General features: G+C 37.2%; 4 non-coding genes across 4 annotated transcripts; 3 read left to right on the top strand and 1 right to left on the bottom strand.

Annotated features, from left to right (window-relative positions):
• Positions 1-848: 848 nt before the first annotated feature.
• On the top strand, positions 849-931 carry TRNAL-CAA (transfer RNA leucine (anticodon CAA)). The gene has a single exon. It is a non-coding gene; the product is annotated as a tRNA-Leu (tRNA).
• A 249-nt stretch (positions 932-1,180) lies between these two features.
• TRNAL-UAG (transfer RNA leucine (anticodon UAG)) lies at positions 1,181-1,263 on the top strand. The gene has a single exon. It is a non-coding gene; the product is annotated as a tRNA-Leu (tRNA).
• A 354-nt stretch (positions 1,264-1,617) lies between these two features.
• Positions 1,618-1,700, top strand: TRNAL-UAA (transfer RNA leucine (anticodon UAA)). Its single transcript has one exon. It is a non-coding gene; the product is annotated as a tRNA-Leu (tRNA).
• A 1,124-nt stretch (positions 1,701-2,824) lies between these two features.
• TRNAL-UAG (transfer RNA leucine (anticodon UAG)) lies at positions 2,825-2,907 on the bottom strand. The gene has a single exon. It is a non-coding gene; the product is annotated as a tRNA-Leu (tRNA).
• Positions 2,908-8,126: the final 5,219 nt, after the last annotated feature.

The raw sequence follows: 8,126 nt of genomic DNA, 5'->3' as shown, positions 1-8,126 counted from the left end.
TAAAAATTTTATGCACATAAAAACTTACATTCACACAAAAACTTACACACACGCGCAAAAACTTACACGCACACACAAAAACTTACACACACACACACGAAAACTTACGCACACACGCCAAAACTTACACACACACAAAAACTTAACACACACACACACACACACACACACACACACACACACACACAGAAACTTACACATGCACATGAAAACTTACATGCACACAAAAACTTACACACACAATTAGACAAAAAATTACGATGTTTATGCACAGTTATGTTTAAGTAGTGTTTTGTTGTGCTTTACCATATCAAAGTTACATTGTCTTAATTTTTCAAATTTCATTTTGAATTTCTGTCGTGAAATGCAAGAGTTGGAATATTTCATTAGTGACTTGCTGTGCTTTACCTTCTCACAGTTACATTCTCTTGATTTTTCGAAGTTCATTTTGAATTTCTGTCATGGAATGCAAGAGTTGGAAAATTGGGGTCTTAGTCCACCAGCTCAGTATTGGGGTCCCAGTCCACCAGCCTGAACGGTGGAAATTCACTAGCTAAGAATTGGGGTCTTAGTCCACCAGCCTAAATGGTGGAAATCCACTAGCTCAATATTGGGGTCTCAGTCCACCAGCCTGAATGGTGGAAATTCATTAGCTCAGAATTTGTGTCTTAGTCCACCAGCCTGAATGGTGGAAATTCACTAGCTCAGAATTGGGGTCTTAGTCCACCAGCCTGAATGGTTGAAATTCACATTAGACGAGGATACGTGCGCACACACACACAGAGAGAGACGACACACACAGAATGAAACTGAATTACAATATGAATATGATCAGGAATTGTTTACAAGTCAGGTTGGCCGAGTGGTTAAGGCGCTAGACTCAAGATCTGGTCCCCATACGGGGTCGTGGGTTCGAACCCCACACCTGACAATTTTTTTCTTATGTAATTTTTTTATTTAATAATGTCTTGTGATTTCACTAAATAAATTCTGTAAAAGGATTTATGCAGAACCTAAATTGTTAGGGTCTTTAATAGATTAAATAAAAAAAAACTAGAAAAGTGCAAATGTTCTAATTCTCTTCTGAATTTTCTTAAATAAGAGAAAAAAGTTAGCTCAATTCTGAACTTTACCAATGAAACTGAATTACAATATGAATATGATCAAGAATTGTTTACAAGTCAGGTTGGCCGAGTGGTTAAGGCGCTAGACTTAGGATCTGGTCCCCATATGGGGTCGTGGGTTCGAGTCCCACACCTGACAATTTTTTTTCTTATTCTAAATCTTTGGAAACAGCCTATATTTCTGACCGTTTAAGTTTTGATGTTAGTGTTGTCAGTCAAAAGTTATGACCTTGAGAAAAGAGCTTGAGCAAATTGCCTGATTATCGAAAAATGGGGAAACATCCTCCAAAAGTCGACAGGAATGCACCCCTCCAGCGCTTTCTCGGATATGTTGAATAAAATCTGCATAGTCAACATAGCTTTATTTCATTTTTAAAGGTTAATTTAGACGAGGCTCTGAATTTTCTTAAAGTAGAGAAAAAAGTTGGCTCAATTCTGAACTTTACCAATGAAACTGAATTACAATATGAATATGATCAAGAATTATTTACAAGTCAGGTTGGCCGAGTGGTTAAGGCGCTAGACTTAAGATCTGGTCCCCATATGGGGTCGTGGGTTCGAGTCCCACACCTGACAATTTTTTTCTTATTCTAAATCTATAGAAACAGCCTCTATTTCTGACCGTTTAAGTTTTGATGTTAGTGTTCTCAGTCAAAAGCTATGACCTTGAGAAAAGAGCTTGAGAAAATCGCCATGATTATCGAAAAATGGGGAAACATCATCCAAAAGTCGACAGGAATGCATCCCTCCAGCACTTTGTCGGATATGTTGAATAAAATTTGCAAAGTTGACATAGCTTTATTTCATTTTTTAAGGTTAATTTAGACGAGGTTAAGTGAATGAAAATGAAAAAAGCTCACACTTCAGTTCTTAATTTCTCAAAGACATAAAAAATTCAAAGTCCTCTTCTAATTTTTCCAATAAAATAAAAAGGTTCTACTTCAGTTCTGTTTTTTTTCTCAAAGAGATGAAAAATTTTAAGTTTTGTTCTAATTTTAAATTAAATTTTAGCTCCTTTGTCTTATGGATTTACCCCTCAAATTTTTAAATTAGAAAATGAGTGACTCGTTCTAGTATTAAAGACAATCGTTCAAACTCGTTCATTTAACCTCCAAAACAATAGGTTAGGTTAGGTATAAATAAATATTAATAAATAAACAGAAACATTTCTCCATGTTTAAGTTAGGTTAGATTAACTTATCATGAGCGTTCATGATAAGTTAACCTAGCCTTTTCTGGTGAGTCTGGTTAGGTTAGGTTAGGCTAGATTTAGTTAGGTTAGGTTAAGTTAGGTTAGGTTAGCCCACGTACGCTTCACTTAGGTTAGCTTAGGTTAGGTGAGAGACAGGCAAAAAGTTAGGTGTATGATTAGGTTAGGTTAGGTTATATTAAGTTAGGTTAGGTTAAGTTAGGTTAGGTTAAGTTAGCCTACGTACGCGCGCGAACCTCGTCTAAATTAACCTTAAAAAATGAAATAAAGCTATGTCGACTTTGCATATTTTATTCAACATATTCGACAAAGCGTTGGAGGGGTGTATTCCTGTCGAATTTTGGAGGATGTTTCCCCATTTTTCGATAATCAGGCAATTTTCTCAAGCTCTTTTCTCTAGGTCATAGCTTTTGACTGACAACACTAACATCAAAACTTAAACGGTCAGAAATATAGGCTGTTTCCAAAGATTTAGAATAAGAAAAAAAATTGTCAGGTGTGGGACTCGAACCCACGACCCCATATGGGGACCAGATCCTAAGTCTAGCGCCTTAACCACTCGGCCAACCTGACTTGTAAACAATTCTTGATCATATTCATATTGTAATTCAGTTTCATTGGTAAAGTTCAGAATTGAGCTAACTTTTTCTCTTGTTTAAGAAAATTCAGAAGAGAATTTGAACATTTGCACTTTTCTAGTTTTTTTTTATTTAATCTATTAAAGGCCCTTACAATTTGGGTTCTGAATAAATCCTTTTACAGAAGTTATTTAGTGAAATCACAAGACATGATGAAAGAAAAAAAGTACATAAGAAACAAATTGTCAGGTGTGGGGTTCGAACTCACGACCCCGTATGGGGACCAGATCTTGAGTCTAGCGCCTTAATCACTCGGCCAACCTGACTTGTAAACAATTCCTGATCATATTCATATTGTAATTCAGTTTCTTTCTGTGTGTGTCGTCTCTTTGTGTGTGTTGTCTCTGTGTGTTTGTCATCTCTCTCTGTGTGTGTGTTTGCGCACGTAAGCTCGTCTAATTTGAATTTCAACCATTCAGGCTGGTGGACTGAGACCCCGATTCTGAGCTAGTGAATGTCAACCATTCAGGCTGGTGGACTGAGACCCTAATTCTGAGCTAGTGAATTTCCACCATTCAGGCTGGTGTGCTGAGACCCCAATATCGAGCTAGTGAATTTCGACCATTCAGGTTGGTGGGCTAGGACCCTAAGTCTGAGCTAGTGAATTTCCACCGTTCGGGTTGGTGGACTGGGACCTCAATACTGAGCTGGTGGACAAAGACCCCAATTTTCCAACTCTTGCATTTCATAACAGAAATTCAAAATGAACTTCGAAAAATCAAGAGAATGTAACTGTGAGATGGTAAAGCACAGCAAGTCACTAATGAAATATTCCAACTCTTGCATTTCACTATAGAAATTCAAAATAAAATTTGAAAAATTAAGACAATGTAACTGTGATATGGTAAAGCACAACAAAACACTACTTAAACATAACTGTGCATAAACATCGTAATTTTTTGTCTAATTGTGTGTGTAAGTTTTTGTGTGCATGTAAGTTTTCTTGTGCATGTGTAAGTTTCTGTGTGTGTGTGTGTGTGTGTGTGTGTGTGTGTGTGTGTGTGTGTGTGTGTGTGTGTGTGTGTGTGTGTGTGTGTGTGTGTGTGTGTGTGTGTGTGTGTGTGTGTGTGTGTGTGTGTGTGTGTGTGTGTGTGTGTGTGTGTGTGTGTGTGTGTGTGTGTGTGTGTGTGTGTGTGTGTGTGTGTGTGTGTGTGTGTGTGTGTGTGTGTGTGTGTGTGTGTGTGTGTGTGTGTGTGTGTGTGTGTGTGTGTGTGTGTGTGTGTGTGTGTGTGTGTGTGTGTGTGTGTGTGTGTGTGTGTGTGTGTGTGTGTGTGTGTGTGTGTGTGTGTGTGTGTGTGTGTGTGTGTGTGTGTGTGTGTGTGTGTGTGTGTGTGTGTGTGTGTGTGTGTGTGTGTGTGTGTGTGTGTGTGTGTGTGTTTTTGTGTGTGTGTGTCTGTGTGTATGTTTTTGTCTGTGTGTGGCTGGCTTTATCTGTGTGTGTGTGGGTGTGTTTGTTTGGGTCTGTTTGTGTGTGTTTGTGTGTGTTTGTGTGTGTGTCTATGTGTGTGTGTATGTGTGTGTTTGTATGTGTGTGTTAGTAAGAGAGTTTGAGTCTGTCAGACAGAGTGTGTGTCTGTGAGACAGAGAGATATACACTGTGATTGTGTGAGTGTGAGTTAGATTGAGTGAGTGAGTGAGATTCAGTGATTGTTTGTGTTTTAGGGAGTCGAGTAGGGATGGGGTGTGTGTGTGTGTTAGTTTTGGCGTGTGTGTGTAAGTTTTCGTGTGTGTGTGTGTAAGTTTTTGTGTGTGCGTGTAAGTTTTTGCGCGTGTGTGTAAGTTTTTGTGTGCATATAAGTTTTTATATGCATGTTAGTTTTAGTGTGCATGTGTGAATTTTTGTGTGTGTGTGTGTTTTTGTGTATGTAGTTGTGTGTGTGTTAGTTTTTGCGTGTGTGTGTGTAATTTTTATTTTGTGTGAGTGATTTTTAGTGTGTGTGTGTGTGTAAGTTTTTGTGTGTGTGTGTAAGTTTTTGTGCGTGTGTGTAAGTTTTTGTGTGTGCGCATGTTTTCGTGTGTGTGTGTAATTTTTGTGTGTGTGTGTGTAAGTTTTTGCGTGTGGGTGTAAGTTTGTGTGTGTGTGTGTGTGTGTAAGTTTTTGTGTGTGTAAGTTTTGTGTGTGTGTGTGTGTAAGTTTTTGCGTGTGGGTGTAAGTTTTTGTGTGTGTGTGTGTGTAAGTTTTTGTGTGTCTCAGATTTTGTGTGTGTAAGTTTTGACGTGTGTGTGTAAGTTTTAGTGTGTGTGTGTTTCAGTTTTTGTGTGCATGTTAGTTTTCGTGTGCATGTGTTAGTTTTTGTGTGTGTGTGTGTGTGTAAGTTTTTGTGTGTGTGTGTAAGTTTTGGCGTGTGTGTGTAAGTTTTCGTGTGTGTGTTTGTTAGTTTTTTTGTGTGTGTGTTAGTTTTTGTGCGTGTGTGTAAGTTTTTGTGTGTGTGTAAGTTTTGTGTGCATGTAAGTTTTTGTGTGCATGTAAGTTTTTGCGTGTGTGTGTTAGTTTTTGTGTGTGTGTGTAATTTTTTGTGTTTATAATATATTTTGTGTTGATATAATTTTTTTGTGTGTGTGTGTCATTTTGTTCGTGTTGTTTAGTTTTTGTTTTTTTTAGTTTTTTTTGTGTGTGTGTGTAATTTTGTTTGTGTGTTTGTTTGTTTGTAAGTTTTTGTGTGTGTAATTTTTTTCTTGTGTGTGTAATTTTTATTGTTTTTGTGTGTATGTTTTGTGTGTGTGTGTGTGTGTGTGTAAGTTTTTTGTGCGTGTGTGTGTGAGTTTTTTTTGTTCATGTGTAAGTTTTTGTGTGTGTGTGTTTGTGTGTGTGTAAGTTTTTGTGTGTGTGTAATTTTTGGCGTGTGTGTGTGAGTTTTCGTGTGTGTGTGTGTGTGTGTAAGTTTTGTGTGTGTGTGTGTGTAAGTTTTTGTGTGAATGTAAGTTTTTGTGTGCATGTAAGTTTTCGTGTGCATGTGTAAGTTTTTGTGTGTGTGTGTGTGTATGTTTGTGTGTGTGTGTGTGTAAGTTTTTGCGTGTTTGTGTGATTTTTCGTGTGTGTGTGTGTAAGTTTTGGTGTGCATGTGTAAGTTTTTGTGTGTGTAAGTTTTGGCGTGTGTGTGTAATTTTTAGTGTGTTTTTTTGTTTTTTTTTTGAATGTTTGTGTTTGTTAGTTTTTGTGCGTGTGTGTTTGAGTTTTTTTGTGGTATTGTTTTATTTTTCGTGTGTGCGTTTGTGTGTTTTTAATTTTTTGTGTGTTTTTAAGTTTTGGAGTGTGTGTGTGAGTTTTCGTGTGTTTGTGTGTGTAAGTTTTGTGTGTGTGTGTGTGTGTGTAAGTTTTTGTGTGCATGTAAGTTTTTGTGTGCATGTTAGTTTTCGTGTGGTTGTGTTAGTTTTTGTGTGTGTGTGTGTGTGTGTAGTTTTTGTGTGTGTTAGTTTTGGGGTGTGTGTGTTAGTTTTCGTGTGTGTGTGTGTGTAAGTTTTGTGTGTGTGTGTGTGTGTAAGTTTTTTTGGTTGTGTGTGTGTGTTTTTTTTTTGTTGATGTGTTAGTTTTTGTGTGTGTGTGTGTGTGTGTGTGTAAGTTTTTGTGTGTGTGTAAGTTTTGGGGTGTGTGTGTTAGTTTTCGTGTGTGTGTGTGTGTAAGTTTTGTGTGTGTGTGTGTAAGTTTTTGTGTGCATGTAAGTTTTTGTCTGGATGTAAGTTTTCGTGTGGATGTGTTAGTTTTTGTGTGTTTGTGTGTGTGTGTAAGTTTTGTGTGTGTGTGTGTGTAAGTTTTGGCGTGTGTGTGTAAGTTTTGGCGTGTGTGTGTAAGTTTTCATGTGTGTTTGTGTGTTATTTTTTGTGTGTGTCTGTGAGTTTTTGTGCGTGTGTGTAATTTTTTTTTTGTGTGTAAGTGTTTGTGTGAATGTTATTTTTTGCGTGATTTTTAGTTTTTTTGTGTGTGTGTCTGTTTTTGTGTGTGTGTGTGTGTTATTGTTTTTTTTTGTATTCGTTTTGGTTTTTTTTTTAGTTTTTTTTGTGTGTGTGTAAGTTTGTGTGTGTGTGTGTGTGTGTGTGTGTGTAATTTTTTGTGTGCATGTAAGTTTTTGTGTGCTTGTAAGTTTTAGTGTGCATGTGTTAGTTTTTGTGTGTGTGTGTGTGTGTGTGTAAGTTTTTGTGTGTGTTAGTTTTTGCGTGTGTGTGTTTGTTTTCTTGTGTTTGTGTGTAGGTTTTGTGTGTGTGTGTGTGTGTGTAAGTTTTTGTGCGTGTGTGTGTGAGTTTTTTTTGTGTTCATGTGTAAGTTTTTGTGTGTGTGTGTGTGTAAGTTTTGTGTGTGTGTAAGTTTTGGCATGTGAGTGTGAGTTTTCGTGTGTGTGTGTGTGTTAGATTTTGTGTGTGGGTGTGTGTGTAAGTTTTTGTGTGCATGTAAGTTTTTGTTTGCATGTAAGTTTTCGTGTGCATGTGTAATTTTGTGTGTGTGTGTGTGTGTGTAAGTTTTTGTGTGTGTGTGTGTAAGTTTTGGAGTGTGTGTGTAAGTGTTGGCGTGTGTGTGTTAGTTTTGTTTTGTGTGTGTGTGTTTGTTTTTGTGTGTGTGTGTAAGTTTTTGTGTGTGTGTGTTAGTTTTTGTGTGTGTGTAAGTTTTTGTGTGCATGTAAGTTTTTGTGTGCATGTAAGTTTTTGCGAGTGGGTGTAAGTTTTTGTGTGTGTGTGTGTAAGTTTTTGTGTGTCTTAGCTTTTGTGTGTGGATGTTAGTTTTTTGTGTGTGTGTGTTTGTCTGTGTGTGTGTGTGTGTGTGTGTGTGTATGTTTTTGTAGTTGCAATTTTTTTTTGTGGGTGTGTTTTTTTCAGTTTGTGTGTGTGTGTGTGTGTGTGTGTAATTTTTGGTTTTTGTCATTTTTTGCGTGTGTGTGTAAGTTTTCGTGTGTGTGTGTGTAAGTTTTGTGTGTGTGTGTGTGTTTAAGTTTTTGTGCGTGTGTGTGAGTTTTTTTTGTGTTCATGTGTTAGTTTTTGTGTATTTGTGTGTGTGTGTGTGTAAGTTTTGTGTGTGTGTAAGTTTTGGCGTGTGTGTGTGAGTTTTCGTGTGTGTGTGTGTGTAAGTTTTGTGTGTGTGTGTGTAAGTTTTTGTGTGCATGTTAGTTTTTGTGTTCTTGTAAGTTTTAGTGTGCTTGTTTGAGTTTTTGTGTGTGTGTGTGTGTG

Source organism: Artemia sp. Qi Xiang Cuo, chromosome 5, assembly GCF_049724085.1.
Source record: "Artemia sp. Qi Xiang Cuo chromosome 5, ASM4972408v1, whole genome shotgun sequence".
NCBI classification, from domain to species: Eukaryota; Metazoa; Arthropoda; class Branchiopoda; order Anostraca; family Artemiidae; genus Artemia; species Artemia sp. Qi Xiang Cuo.
This window is presented reverse-complemented; position numbering and strand designations above follow the sequence as displayed.